The sequence below is a fragment of the Dermochelys coriacea genome, chromosome 1 (assembly GCF_009764565.3).
Source record: "Dermochelys coriacea isolate rDerCor1 chromosome 1, rDerCor1.pri.v4, whole genome shotgun sequence".
Lineage (NCBI taxonomy): Eukaryota > Metazoa > Chordata > Testudines > Dermochelyidae > Dermochelys > Dermochelys coriacea.
Genome location: NC_050068.2, coordinates 193,467,301 through 193,483,608, shown reverse-complemented (window position 1 = coordinate 193,483,608; position 16,308 = coordinate 193,467,301). Strand labels below are relative to the sequence as shown.

Below are 16,308 nucleotides of genomic sequence, written 5' to 3'. Positions count from 1 at the left end.
AAGAGAACTTTAGGCAACCTTATCTTTAGAGAAAAACGTCTGTTGACTTCCCAGCATTTGATGTATCATTACAGGCATTGCTCTGCTCACAACACACCTGAGGATAAAGTATAAAAGACCAGTTTGAAAAAATATGGGAATGTCACATTAAACATTCATCTCAGAGCTACTTGTAAGGGTAGCTTAGCGTAGGAGTATTTCTTGGAAAATCCTTCCATTTCCTTTGGAGTAACGGGAGGCAGGGTCTTAAATCTTTAGATTATAAGAACTTGCATGTGAATTTTTACAGTAAGATATTTAGGCCCCAATCCTAATATTTATGAGCCTTGTTGACTTTACACAAGTAATCCCACTGAACTCAGGGCTCATTCTGTACCAGGTCTGTGATTATGGAACCCTCTACCATTGGAGAACTCCTGTGTTTAAAGTTAAACATATGCATAAGTTTGGAGGATCAAGGCCCTACTTTCTAAACCTCAACTCTGGAGATAAACAGTTTGCTGTCTTGCAAAGTCATGAAGCAGGTGGGCTTCCCATTCCTCTTTCCCCCCTCCCCCAATTTTAATATGCCCATCACTGCAGTAGAAAGGTACCAAATGCAATGAATTAGCAAGAAAGAGTTATCACTGGCAAATGATGATCCATCTTTCTTCCTTCTTGGCTACTTGTTAATCATTAAGAGGTGTCTTGTAATGTGCTGTCAAGGAAATGAGACACAAACTTGGCCTGATTTCCAGTGCTAGGGAGCTTCACAGCCACAACTCTTCTACTCCAGAAGCCCTGTCTGTGACTCCCAAGATTTTTCACTGGGCTCCATCAACTCTCCTGTTCTTGTTCCTCGGAATATTTTCAGGGTGGTGCAGAAGAACAGCTGTTCCCTGACACATACAGGGTCTCTACCAATGAGGATTTTGAAGACAGACACCACACCAGCACTACATATAGGCTGTCCAAACATAATTTTTTGTTGGTTTGCCATACAAACTACACTTTGCCTTTCCTGAGCACATGACCTAGTATGGGAGAGTTTTATCTCACTGTGTCCTCTGGACTTGACTCTCTTTTTGGCTGAAAAAAGTAAACAAGCATTATCGGTTTGTCACTGGATCAAAAGCAGCCGCCGCCAAGCACCTGCAAACAAGAGGAAATAAATTGCCTGTAGAAAATGATAGCTAGTAATGTGTCAATCTTGTATCTGAAATGTCATCTTTAAACATGCAAGGGAGCATTGTTCTCAACTGGTATTTTCTTGCAAAGCTAAGAATTCTTGCAGGTTTTGTTTACATTTGGGATAGGCTGAGGTGAGGCAGAACAGGGTAATCAGGAAACAGATAAAGATCCATTCATTTCAAAGTCATCTTTTCAAATGTGTTATGTTTCTCCATATGCAGAGGGCAAGCATTCTCACTGGAAGACATAATTCAGACAAAGTATTTGTTTGCCTTTTGTTTATGGAGAAACAGAACAGATTTATAAAGATTAAAATTTGTGATTTGAAAATATTTTTCTTGTAACCATCAGCACTAAATTGAAGGACAAAAATGATGGTCCCTCTATTCAGGAGAGTTCACAGAGACTTAAAGGTGCGATACACAGAGTCCTAAAGTACATAGCATCATCCCAAATGTATAGTGCCTGAAGTTCAGCAATTGCTGTGAAGTGAATCTTAGTCCAGTTTCCAATGACTTAAATGTGCGCTTCACAAACATACCACTGCTATTGGCATTCTTGTTACCTGTTGTAGAGAATGAAAGGACTGAAAGAATGCAAATAATGAAATACTCATCCACTGCTTAGGGGTGCTGTATTATTTTGATTGAATATATGAGCCTAGCGTCTCAAAAATGTTAACATGACCCTATCACTGTCCAACATTAAACAGTTTTAAACGAAGTTTTGGGTTTGGTATACAGAAACCTCAGGTTGCTTAGTACCATGGCAAACATGATTAAAAATCTTGTTAACCTTTTGTAAAAAATAAAAGAGAAGGAGAAACAGTTAAGCGTTTGAAATTTAAAGTATTAAGTAAAGCTTTCATTTTAACAACATTCCTTTTTCCCTTTAGCTGTAAGGAGTCTTTATGAGGGGGAAAAGCTCTTATTTGACAGTCTTTTAGATAGTATTAAAGGTAATAATAATCCTCTCTTCGGGGAAAAGAAAAAATGTTAGTTGAGAGGAGCTGGAGCTGCTATTGTTAAAGACAAAAGGGAAGAGAAAATAAGAGCAAAGACAAAAATGCAGCTTCTGTCTTTGCTGCAGAGTTATACGCTAGAAAAGACACAGGTACAGCACATGGTCTTATCAGCCACTCTGAGACCTAGAAAACTTGTACCAGCATCAGGCTAATTAGGACATTGCTTTTTGGTCACAGGCTAAAGCAGTGTTACAAAATATGCAGCCTAGGCCAGCTAAGCCAGAGTCGTCTTAGACAGAAGGCAAAAGGAGAGGACAGAAGAGAGAAGAAATAAGGTGGGGAAGAAAAAGGATACACAGGGGAAAAGGAGATGAAAGTCTCACATCCCAGGTGGATTTGAAATTTAGCCAGAGCTGGTGAAGATGGTGATGTCATCTGGGTCCCCATCTTTGGCCTGGTCTGGACATCTTTCAGGTTCAGGACAGTGAAGTACAATGATATCATAGTGGATCCTAGGGTCCCTGGAAGTAGTAGAGATGGCAGCCATGATGATGATGCTCATTCCTTCCTGTTCTTTCACCATTCAGTCAGCCAGCTATGTCCTATGTCCTGGTGTTCTATGTCCACCAATTTTCTTCCCAAAGTCTTTTTTTTTTTTTTTTAAATTGAGGATCCCAACAGGGAAGTGGAATAGCTCATCCCCTCATCATTTTGTCCATCAAATAGGATGAATTTCCAATACCAAGTTTGATCCATTGATTTCCAGTCCCATATTTATCCCGTTTTCTGGGCATGATCTTAACAGTCTTTGACGCTTTTTTGTTTAGGCAATTCAGTCTGTCTCTCTTTTGCACCTTTTCTCATCATGAGTTATTGTTATAGGTTAGTGACTTAGTCTAACTCTGAGAGACTGGATAAAAGTTGATAACAGTCAGGGTAGGCCTAGTAGGCCTCAAGTACAGCGGATCCCTCCGTGTCAACTTGAGGTATACTCAAAACTTCAATTTCATCTTGAAATCAAATATGGTCTTGTTTAAGACTGTTCTTCTATTGGTGGCCTCAGGTCTGTTCATCACTACACTAAGTGGTGCTGGTGCACAGAAGAAGAGAGAGAGGGGGCTTTGTGGTCAGACTTCTTGCTTTGTGCTGCAGTAAAATAGGAAGCAGGCGAAGCAACGTTCATTCATAAACACTGCAACATTAACAGACATGAAAGACTACAGCCTAGATTGTGTTCTAGGAGTGGGAAATTCACCCCCAAAGGAGAGAGCCAGCATAAGACTAAGAATTAATTTAGGTTGGAAATTAGAAGGTTACTACCAGGAGTGAGGTTCTGGAAGAAGCCTTCTAATAGGGCAAATTAATTTTAATATAGCACCTGATGGGGGGAGAGATAGCTCAGTGGTTTGAGCATTGGCCTGCTAAACCCAGGGTTGTGAGTTCAATCCTTGAGGGGGCCATTTAGGCATCTGGGGCAAAAATTGGGGATTGGTCCTGCTTTGAGCAGGGGGTTGGACTAGATGACCTCCTGAGGTCCCTTCCAACCCTGGTATTCTATGATAAATTTACAAATGGGATTATACAGTGGGGTTGCCTGCAGACTGGACTTGATGACCCAGAAGGTCCCTTCCAGTCCTATGTTCCTGTGTACAAATTACACAGACTTAAGTGTGCGTAGGACTTGTGCTGTGCCTCTGCACAGGGGGCATTTCACCCAATGAGCAGGTTTTTGGATCAGAGTGGGTTAAAAGCTATGGAATGGTACAACATCCATTTAAACATGGAAGATTTCTTAGAACATGGTTCATATACTCTCCCTTTAAAGAAGTCCAGGGAAATAAATTCTGAATGAATTGGTGGTCATTGGACAATAGAGGGCCTAGTCTGGCACTGGGAGAAGAGCCCCAGTGGTGGAAAAATCAGTCAGGGGCTCAAGCTGCAATATTGGAAAGTGACCATGAACTCCTCTATGTGGGGAGAGAGGTGTTGACCATTGACCCTAAGGTGATATTGGACAGTCTATGGTTTGGCATAAGCTAGAATGCTAAGCATACATATAGAAATAATGAAAGTTACTGAAGCTGTAAAAGCAAATAGAAGAATCTAAATATACGTATGTATTAAAATAGACTTGACTGTAGGGCTTAAGCATTAAGTGTGAAGGACTTAGAGTAAGGCCTGGTAAAAGTTGATGTTCGTATAAGCTAGCATGAGTATTATGTGCTTGGCCAAAAGTTATGAAGTGATACGTACTTGACCTAAGGTTATAACATTTACCAGTACATAACTTGTGATAGTTCAGTAATGCATTATGTGATAAATAGGTAAACCACAAAACAATCAATCAAATATGGTCCTGGACACCTGTGGGTGGAATAGGAAAAGGTGCATAAAAGATGTGGTTATCCATCCTATTGTTGGGACATTTGGGGATGACCTGGGACATCCAGATAGGAAGCCTAGCCCAGCCCCATCTTTGTTTCTAATGGTCTCCATCACATTGTAAGTATGAACAATGCAGGAAACCACTTTATTGTACCAATTTTAATTGTATACTTATTTCAATTATATTTGTCTGTGTGATGTTCCCCTGGTGTTATCTGAACCAGTGATCTGCTAAGTCACTCCAATCCTCAACTCTGGGGGCCAGCCTGACCCTGCAGTGACCCACCCCCACTCCTGGGCTGTTCACCCACAGCCTCTGGCATGTAAGATGCTTGGATTGTGCAACTGAATGACACTAGCCAATATCTCCAGTCCCAGACACAACCCTAGCAATCTCCATCTTGCAGTGTCCAGTTATGTCCGCTGGATGCCACAAGCTTATATGAGTTCATCAATTTAACAAAGAAATTTATATGGATCAGGCTTGTTATCCCCAGGGGAGTCTTCAAACCAAAAACGCACTGCTTCAGGTAGAACAAACCACCAAAATTTATTAACTACAAAAGACTGACTTATAATCTCTTAAAATCTAAGCACAAGAAGTTGGATTTGGTCAAATGAAATAAAAGCAAAATGCATTCTAAGCTGATCTTAACACTTTCAGTGCCCTTACAAACTTAGATGCTTCTCACTACAGGCTGGCTGGTTGCCCTTCAGCCAAGCTCTCCCCTTTCATTAGTGCTTCAGTCACTTGGTGGTGGTGTCTGTAGATGGGGGTGGAAGGGAGAGGAAGAGCATGACAAAAGTCTCTCCCTTTTGTCATGTTCTTTCTTCCCTCTTGGCTTTGCCCCCCCTCCCCCTTCAGGGTCAGGTAAGCATTACCTCATCATAGTCCCAAACTGACCAAGGGAAGGGGGGTGATTCACTCAAGAGTCCAACCAATCCTTTGTTCCTGTGAGGCTGGGCTGAGTTTGTCCCATACATGCCCTGATGACGGGTAAACTGCCCTTCTGTTCCTGGACAGAGTTTTGTCTGGGCTTGTTTTAAGCCATGAGGACACATTTTCAGCCTCATAACTATGTACATGAGATTACAACCTGTATCATAACATTACTATAACAATGCTCAGTGCATCCTGAGCCTTCCAAAGACACCTGAAATGACAAACTTTGCATTGGATATCACACAATCATATTATAAGGATGAACATGGGGGTGCAGTGTGTTCCCCTGAGATACAGAGTGGGACACTCTGTAATAACAAAAGCTCAAAGTTTGTGTGCGCATACCAAATTTATCTTCATAATTAACTCTAAGTAGTGGCCTGAAAAAGAACCTGTTATTTGGGACAGGTTGCAGCCAAATGAATAATTTTATGGATGAAACAATTGACCAGGCTACAGAGGACAACAAAAGTGGACAGACAGTTGCCATCCCAAAAGAGTGTCGCAACGAAAACTGATGTGACATTTATTAATGCTAGCAGCACTAGATTGGCATGGCATTGATCATGGAGACATTCTTCCCAAGTCTGATGAGTAAAGCTGTGAGTCTTTCACAGCGGTCACCGATTCCATGACTTTCTGGGACTTATGCAGCAGTCAATGCGGCTGATCCTAGGAATGCCTAAGCAGCTGAGGTGGCCATGGGGCCAGCCACACCAGCCACTGCTCAGGCCATCCTGCACCCCAGAGCTGCAGCAGCACCCCCCCACCCCAGAGCCACAGCGGGAGTCCCCCACCACCACCACCACCTCCACCCCCAAGCAGTCAGGAGTATTTATATAGTACAAGTCTTGGACAGGTTATGGCCCTGACTTTTTGTTTATTACCTGTGACCTGTCCATGACTTTTACTAAAAATACTTGTGACTAAATTTACTCAGCAGCTTTGAGTGGATTTGGCACCTGCAGCCCATACCTTCAGGAGACTGTGACCAATGCTGAATATAGTGACCAGACAGCCTTCTTACACTAGAGTACTGTTGAATTTTAACAAAGTATTTAGAGACAAAGGCAGTAGGCCTGACACTGAGCTGAGAAGGGTACACTCAGAGCAGGAAGGGGACAGAAGGGCATCTAGCCCTGCAATTGTGTGACCTGTGGATCATAGTACCAGACCTAGGTAAGTGTAACAGTTCCAGGACATCAACATGTTTACATCCAAGTTACAACAGGGCAGCCTCTGTTACAAAACTGCCTGGGCCATATGGCAGAATGCGTCTGGTGTATGCCCCTACCACCTTATGCTAGGATCCCATCACACTTCAAATGGTAATCGGGCTCAGCTCAGCATAATTTGTGAACACTAAATGAGGACGGAGCAGGCAACAGTCTTGTGTTAGGCCAATAGGCCAGTGATTTCCCAAACTTTTAAAAGCTGAGCCGTGTCCCATGGAAAAAGAAATCCTGCAACATGTTATCAAAGGCCTATAATCACGGTATACCGCCTCTGTTTTCTACCACACCTAATCTTTTGTGCGTTCCCCAGCACCACCAACCAATCACACACACACACACATTCTATGAGGATCTTACTATTACTCCTTCTTCTCTTTTTTAAGATGATGTGAGGAGCAGTCAAATAGTTGAAGCTGACATTTAAGAAATGGTCATTGGCATGACAGTTAGCACCCACTGAAATGAACAGGACAATACATACTTCAGAGCTATTGTGTCAGGCTCTCTGAAAACCCAGGGAAACATTACGGCATCTGTGATACTCAGAGTCATAGAGACAGACGTCCTAAAGTGACCCAACTGCTAGATGCTAACTGAAAAAAGAAAAAGAAAAGAAAAAGGAAGGAAAACTATGGAGAACAGAGGCCTAGCTGTACCCCTGGAAGTGGATAAATGGAAAATGCTGCAGTAGGCCCCACTCCTCCACATTTGTGCACTAGCTTTAGCCCTGTGAACAGATCAACTGATGACAGTTGGACTACTTGTATTCACATGAAGCATGTGCAAAAGAGTTTGCATGATCAGGGCCTCAATTAGCAGTAAACCAGATTCCAAGGATGTTGCTAGTGGGCACTATATATTTCATCTGAAAGACCATACAGTCAGAAGTAAAGAAGATTCGGGCACTTTTGGAACAGTAATTAAAGATCCCATACCATCCCCTTTAGAAGAATAGGGAAATTAACTCCAGCATCCTGGCCAAATTCCAAGTTGCCTAATTACATTTTGCTTGGTAGAATTCTCCCTGTATTTTTCATTAGGCAGCATTCTTCCATTCCTGCCTTAAACAGTTGTGTAGTTACTGCTGAATGGTTGTTATGTTTTACACCAATACTGGCTGCAATTCAATGTTGAATGAAATGATCCTGGTGAATAATAATATGTATCATTTATTGAGTTCAATTTGTAAAACATTTGAGAGGTTTCAAACATTCAAAACAGGATTTCCATGTAAGTCCTTTATAACAAATCTTCAAATCAGACTTTCATTCCTGCATGCCAGTGTGGATTAGATTTTGGGATTAGTTTTACCCATGCTGATAGAAGATGGCATATTGAAACACTGTATTCCATAGCATAGGGAAATAGTGCCTGTCTTGTCAACTCACTATTTTAACACATGAATCTTGCATCCAAGTATACATACTTGACAGACACAAGCACCACAGAAAACGTTGTTAAACATAGAATCTGTTGTGCTACAAATCCCTCAGATGTTTCTTCTTTCTCTTGCCATAAATAAGAGATTAGGAAACTTCTTTAAAGGAAGATCTTTAGAGGAAAGAAAAAAAAAAGAAAGAAAAGGAGGTGGCATCCTTTCCTAGATACGATCATTTCCTAGAATATCTCCGTAAAAACATCGAACAGGACACTCACTCTAACTGGAGAGAGAAAGGGATTTCTGGGCTTGTGTTTACAAATGAAGTATTGCACAGTTGTGTATACATTTATCAGCCCCATCACCAGGTATATACAGGGAATTGGCCAAAAGTCCCTCTCACCCTCATTTTTGGGCCAAATTCAGTTCTCATTTACAGCTATTCAATCCTCATTAAATTCTGATGCATTGTAGTACCTGACTCCAAGAAGGTTTCACTCATGTAATGGAGGGCAGAACCTGGGCTTCTGGGTCTACCAATATTAAAAATGCAGAATTACATGGTGAAAAAAGTTATCAGTTTCATAGTCTCAAGAATAATGACCCAACTTTGCTTTGTTGGGTCCCTGACTATGAACTAAACCTCAAAGACTTTGATTCTTTATTTTCTTATAAATGATTAGTGTCTGGCTACATTTTCTACAGTGAGTATCTTGAGAAAGGGAGCTGGTGACGCCTGCCAGGACATCTGTAAAAAAAGTCACAGAACAGACATTTAAAAAGGAAGAACAAAAGGGCTTGCAGAAAAAGGGAAAAAAAACCACAAACCAACATGGTCAGCCTTGACCATATGGCTTTAACACCTGTGTTGTTTGAGTACTGAGCACTAACCTTCTAAGGATTATATACACAACAGTGTTATAATCTCTCCATTTATTTTTTAAAACTACAGGTGTCAAAGTTTCGGCACAGGTTCTTCCCTACTCTTACAGTAACATTTCACTACATGTATGGAGAAGTCACTTTGGCTAGGGTGAACATGAATGCATTTTCCATCATAGTTTCACCTAGAAGGAAAGCTGAGTGTTTTAAACTGTACCTTGAAGTCAGCAAAGGACTCCATACAGACTCCAATAGCGGGACCATTGCGTGTTAAACTCACTTGCTTTTAATTTAAATTGTAACCACTATGGGGCAGGGCCCATCCTTTATGTTGTGTCTATAGAGAATAGCCTCGTGGGTCCAGTCTTCTAAATCTACTGTAATATTATTAATACTAATATTCTGCTTTGTCACTGGAGAAAGTGAATTAGAGCAAACATTTCTTAGCAAACATTTCAAACTTAGGGCTCTCACTGTTTAGTCTGCATTAAGAAACTGGCAGCTTCTGACTGCCGGCTAAAGAGCTTCCCATTGAATTAGTTATTTTGAAATGTGCCCTTCAGGTTACTTTTCAGTCCTCATGGTTGGCTTCTTCAGGAGCCTTCCTAAAACAGTGGGAAGGATGACTCATCGGGAAAGACGGAAATTCCATTTCTCTCAGCGGTGCCTGTCTATTTAGTATTATTAGATGCTCGGCCTGTCCTGTATTGACAGCCATATAGCAGTGTGCCATACTACAGTTCGGCAATGTGTACAGGCTCAGGCATTTTAAATTGTCAGTCAAATCAGGCTCTGAACTGAAGTCTCCCAGCAGCTGCCAGCTAATGTCAACAGCAATGCCTTTTATTTTTTAAAATGCCATTATATGGATTTGCTTATCTTTATGAAAAGACAAGAAATCCACAACTGAACCCGTCTGACCAATATTAAAAACACAACAAATCACTGAAAGTGGCCCAGTGCAGATTACACATCATCTACTAATGATATGTCCTTGACTCTGTGATGGCCTTGAGTTTTTTTGAAGCGCTAAATTCACTTACAACAGTGAGGAAAAGAAACAGTCACAAGTGACTTAAAAAATTTCATTGTCATATTTGCCTTTTCATAGAATCATAGAAATATAGGGCTGGAAGGGACCTCGAGAGGTCATCTAGTCCAGCCACCTGTGCTCAGCCAGGGGCAAGTAAATCTAGACCTACCCTGACAGTTGCTCATCTAACCAGTTTTTAAAAGCCTCCAATGATGAGGATTCCAGAGCCTCCTTCAGAAGCTTTATTCCAATGCTTGACTGCTCTTATAATTGGAAAGTTTTTCCTAATATATTTATTCTAAATCTCACTTGCTGCAGATTAAGCCCATTACTTCTTGTCCTACCTTCAGTGGACATGGAGATCAATTGATCACTGTCCTCTTTATAACACAGGATCTTAGCATACAACAACAGGAATGACAGTGGTATTCTTTAGACCCAAATACGCCAATAATCTCCAAATACAAATTTGGAAAATAGGACTTTAGGAAGTAGAAGGTAAGGAGAGTTTGTCGGAGATTGGAAACACTGCAAAAGGCATTAAAAAAATTGGATATCACAAAGAGGGGTCTCACTAATTTACAAAAGTCTTCTGGACTAGCAACAGAGCTCTTCCCCATTGCATGTGTAGACACATACTGATTGTTGTATTACAAAGAAGTTGGTGCATGTTTCTTTTAACCCACATATTCTGTTGAAAAGGAAACACCACAAGAACAATGCTAAAGCGGTATAGTGGAGAATGTGGTGAGACATCACTATTTTTACCTATCAGATATTTCTTTAAATAGCCAGCCACAAAACATGGCTGAGCTGAAAAACAGCTTGGTTATGCAGCCTATTAGCTACTGGCAATACAGTATACCATTTTTTTTACTTTCTAAGGTACTGGTAGCACTCAAAGATTTAAGTAGAGAATAAAGTTGCATAAGCTGACAACATAATAATGACAATAATACTTTGAGATCTATTGAAAAGCACTCTGTAAATGCAAAGGGAATTAGAATGAAGGGTTTATACAATACCACCACCATGTGTATACACGAGTCTCAGACACTCAACGGGTAAAAATTTTCTAAAGTGCCTAAGTCCCATTTTCAAAAGTGACAGCTGCTTGGCAGCTTATATCTCACTGATAGTCAATGGGCTCCTAATTGTGTTCAGTGTTGTAGCCGTGTTGATCCCAGTATATTAAAGATACAAGGTGGCTGAGGTAATATCTTTCATTGGATCAACTTCTATTGGTGGGAGAGACAAGCTTTTAAGCTCTTCTTCAGGCCTCTGTGTAGCTTGAAAGCTTGTCTCGCTCACCAACAGAAGTTGGTCCAATAAAAGATATTACCTCACCCACCTTGTCTCATTAATGGGCTCTTAAGTCACTTTTGAAAATGGGACTGATGCACAGTTTGAAAGTTTTACCCATAGTTTTAGGTATTCACCTCACACTTTGGTGCAAATCAGAGAATAGAAGTTCACAGAGCTGGGAGGGGGTAAAGCCAGGAAAAGAGAAGAGAACCAGGCTCCCTGAGTTCTGTGGGGCAACTTGTGTTAGTAGAGGCTGCAGCAGGATCAGACTTGTACTTACAAAGGGGAAAACTAAGCAACGTGTGTTTTTTAAATGAAAGTTAAACAGTGTCAAGGGAAATTATGGCCATCAAAAATCTACTCGTAAGTAGAACATATAAACATTCCTTCAATGGAAAAGTCCCCTCTCTACAGTGGCTATCAAAAGAGTCACTGGCAAAGAGGATGACCTCTCTCTCTTCCCCTCCCCTCGTAGCAGCTCTCCCGAGCCTGAACTAAAGCCCACTGAAGTTAATGGAAAGACTGCTATTGACTTCAATGGGTTCTGCCTATGTCACTTGGGTCCAAAACGCACTCAGCTTTCTCATGCAAGTAATCCCAAAATATTGCAAGAGTAAGGTGGGTTCTCTCTCTCTCTCAATGGAAATTTTGACACTGATTGCCACAAAGATAAGAGGTTTTTCTGCAGGTTCAGTTTAGTGTCAGAGTCCTTGAGAATAAGGCTGTGCAGAAATCGGAAAAAAGTAGTGGTTTCCCCACAGGAAATCTGTGATACAGGTTGTAATAAAAACCATCATCTGCTCAAGCGAGTGGGCTAAAAATAGCAGTGTGGCTGTGGCAGCATGGGCAGCGATCAGGCTAGTCACACAGCTACATACATGGGGATCAGGCAGGATTGCACTCAGGTGCTAGACCCAGCTGCAACCAGTGGCCATGACAGCACCAATTGCAGCTGAAGCATGCTAGCTGAAGCAGCGCTAGTGCATGTCTGTCCACATGCACTACCAGCTGCTGTGAAGCCATACCCTTTCAAGTGAATCTGTTCTGGAGCACTGGGGAAAGACAACTATAGCTGAAATACACCCACATTTTTGAGGGGGCCTCTGCATGGCACTGCAGAAGTGGAATCCATGCTGGCCGCAGTTGGACACTGAATGCACAGAGACTACTCAACATATCTGAGCTCCAAATCCTGCTTATGGGCCGGTTTCTGATTACATGGTGGTGTAAGTCAGGAGTCAGGCTACCAACATTACACTGGAGTAAAATCGCTGTAAAAAACAAAATCAAGCCTTTGGAGGGGGACTTAAGTGGAGCAGATCTAGCACATTTCTGACCGCTTGTGCTGGGGAAGCACCTCCTCAGCTGCTGTGTGCCCTAAGACAGAAGCTCTCAACCTTTCAGAAGACTGTACCCCTTTCAGGAGTCTGATTCATCTTGTGTACCCCAAGTTTCACCTCACTTCAAAACTACTTGCTTACAAAATCAGACAAAAATACAGGCGTAAAAATAAAGCACATTACTGAGCAATTGCTTTCTGTCTCATTTTTACCATATAATTATAAAAAAAATAGGAATATAAATATTGTACTTACATTTCAATGTATAGTATCTAGAGCAGTATAAACAAGTCATTGTCTGACATTTTAGTTTGTACTGACTTCGCTAGTGCTTTTTCTGTAGCCTGTTGTAAAACTAGGCATATATCTAGAGGAGTTGATGGACCCCTGGGAGACCTTTGTGTACCTCAGGGGTACGCATACCCCTCATTGAGAACCACTGCCCTAAGATGCACACTGTAAGCAGAATTACTATCTGCACATTGCAGTAGCACTGAAACTATTCAGGACTTTCACTATAAACAAAATCACTCTCCGTTTACCAGTGCATTCTATTGTCAGCCATGATGCCACTTATTATGCAGAGGGCTGTCTTTCAGTGGTTGTGATTCAGGGAATCATTATCCTTTAGGAAGCTGGATCATATACAAAGTAGACATGAAGGGCCAAACTCTGCTGTCAGTTATGCTACTAATTTCAGTAGGAGTTATGTGTGCATAAATACACCTGATGATTTAGCCCAGTTCCAGAAAGTTATATTACTAATGCTTATTGAAGCTGATAAAATGACTCAGTCTTAAACCTCTACAGCAATATGTGCAAACTGCGAATTTGCAAATATGGAATACAATTTATGAAGCTATGTTACCCTATTACTTGAAAGAGATGGTTCTCTCCACTCTAATCAAGTATACCTGAGCCTTGTATTAGCTGTCTAGACTGCCATTCCTTTGATTTATGTATGTGTTTTTTCTCTTAGTTGATTAATTTGTTTTACATCAATTTTTGAAAACCAATTTCTTTTTTAAAAGAAACTGCTGAGGCTTCCCATCCAATGTTTGCACTATAAGATGGACCATGTAAAGCAACAACATTTTAGTAGGGCAACTATTCAAGGGAGTGACAAATCTCATTTGTTTGACAGCATTAGAAATTAGTTCCCATTAGAAGAGGAAAAATAGCAGTGTGGTGGGGGCAAGCATTTAGACAGGTTTTTGACAAATCCTGAAATTCCTTTAAATTTGAACCTGGTTTTGTCTGAGATGTCCAGTGAAACTGTGCAGGCGGTGGAGGTATGGATTAGAACGACGCAAAGCAAGTAAGGTAAGGATGGCCTTTTTGACAAAAAGTTTTGCTCGAAGATAGTCATCTTTTCAGGCAGCTTGGTGCCCCGGCCAAGAACTCATTCCTGCAATGTGTGAAATACACTGCGACACACATAACTGGGTCTTATTCAATGGCCACTGCCTCAATTTCCCACTCCTTTCACCACAACTGGTGCTTTGTAATTATTCCCCCGTTATGGGGCCTGATTTAACAGTACAGCTGAAACCTAGAAATCCATAGCCTTATTCTCCAGGCTCTCCAATTCATTATGCCTGGGCCCCCAATTTTCTTTTAAGGATTTTCCTCCTGCCCCTCACTGCCAGTAGCTCCAGCCAGGCCTTTCCCCCCAGCTGATAGATATTTCATTCTGAATCTCTTAACCCCCAGGCAGAAGGCCTAAGGAACAAGTAGAGTGTCTCTAGGTATGTCTACGCTGCCATTAGACACCCATGGCCAGCTCGTGCCTGCTGACCTGAGCTTAGGGGCTGTTAATTGCATTGTAGGCGCTTGTGCTCAGGTTGAAGCTCAACCTCTGGGACCCTCCCACCTTGCAGGGTCCTAGAGCCCAATTGTCTACACCACAATTGAAGAGACCCTTAGCCCTAGCCCTGGGACCCTAAATCAGCTGGCATGGGCCATCTGCAGGTTTGTAACTGCAGTGTAGACATCCCCTCTGTATAAAGCAGCTCACAAAGCCCTCCTGTACCTTTGAACTTCTCCCCAAACTCAGCAGTCTCATTGAACTTAAGCCCTTTATACCTCGCAGCAGCGCTACTCCATCATGTGACCCCTGGATGTTGCTGCTAGCAGGCTGGCTTACAGGACAACTGACACAGTTGCTGGTAAAAAGCACTTTATTTCCCTTCCCACAGCAATATATGTACAGCACTTGTTTATTCCTTTTCTGTTGTTTATCACCCAATGTTCTCATCATTCTTATCTTTGGGTTCCATTATCTTGTGGTAGTAAAGACTCTCAGGTGCTGCTTATATCATTAGTCCTTAGTTCAGCCAAAGTTTAGTCCTCAGTCCAGCCAAAATCTTCTGGCCTTGTCCTTTATCTCTTGTACTGTTATTTTCCATTACTTAGCACAGATTTCTAAAACATCTGATACTCAGCATTTCCCACACCTGGACTCATGCCTTCACTTGGTGAGTGGGCTAAGCATGCAAAGGTGGAGCTGAGTCCCAACCCCTTTAAAAGGTCAACTCCTCCTAACAGAACATGATTAACGTTAAGCATGTGAATAGCTCCACGGAAGTCAATAGGACTGTTTCCCTGCGGGATGTGTCGAAGTGCTTTGGTGAATCTGGGCAAGGGTATACAGCAAGTAGGGGGACTGAGCCCCATTTTGTCTTTTCACGTTCAACAAAGTTTGATATAATGACTATTTTTGGATCAAAAAATTCACATCACATATTTCAAATCTCAAATATAATAGCTTGGTAAAGGTCAAAAAGCTACCTTTCACTCAGAAATGGAGCCTTTTTCATACAAACATTTATCAAATGAGCCTATTTTCATGTTTGTAATGAAGTATAAAAAACATTTACTGTTTTCAGTATTTTTACCCTTAATTGTTCCTAATTTAGGAAACCTAGAGGTCTATCAACCTTGGATAATCACAGATTCCATTTGGCTTTGAGGCAAAATAGTTGGATAGTCTTATGTTATCAGAACTAGGTTGTTTACTCACTCATCCCTAGATAAGATACGGGTGTCATAAATGCATTTTCTAATTATTGATCTAGGAAATTAATATATAAATATTATCCTTAAGGAATAGTTTGAGTAGGAGAGGCATGGAAAACAGCAGGATATTTTCCTCCTACAGTGTATTTTCCACTGGGACTGGAATCAGCATGATTCCATAAAAAAAATATAAAAATTCCATAAAAAATTCCACATAAAAATATAAAGCATACATGAAATTACAACTCTTATAGCCTGCAGAGACCAGCAGGATCATTTTACTTAAGTTTATTCATAAAAAAATATATAGTCAAAATGATTTTTTTTTAAATGCAAAAACAAAGTATATTTAGGTTTAACCTAAAATAAGGCATTTTAGTCTGAGGAAAACAAAAATAAAAGGCTCGTCTCCATGAATGCGCACAGTGGGCGCATCTCCTCGACAACAAGCTATAGCTGCTCTAAGAACAAAATAGCTTCAGTATCTGACCACCAGGCAGATTCCACAAAAATGTAAAGATACAGCACACTATGACCTGGCCTCTGCTCCAGGTCTTGTGCTCATTATACTTGTAAATCTGCATATTGCAAGAACCTAGATAACAGACTTTAAGGTGTGCTGAGGGTCATGCTATGGTTTTCTAGTTTGACCTCC

The 16,308-nt window shown here is 41.2% G+C and overlaps 1 long non-coding RNA gene across 1 annotated transcript; it reads left to right on the top strand.

The window, feature by feature from the left end:
- Positions 1–5,629: 5,629 nt before the first annotated feature.
- LOC122459290 lies at positions 5,630–14,859 on the top strand. The gene is made up of 3 exons (XR_006279866.1): positions 5,630–5,760; positions 6,844–6,849; positions 14,848–14,859. It is a non-coding gene; the product is annotated as an uncharacterized LOC122459290 (long non-coding RNA).
- Positions 14,860–16,308: the final 1,449 nt, after the last annotated feature.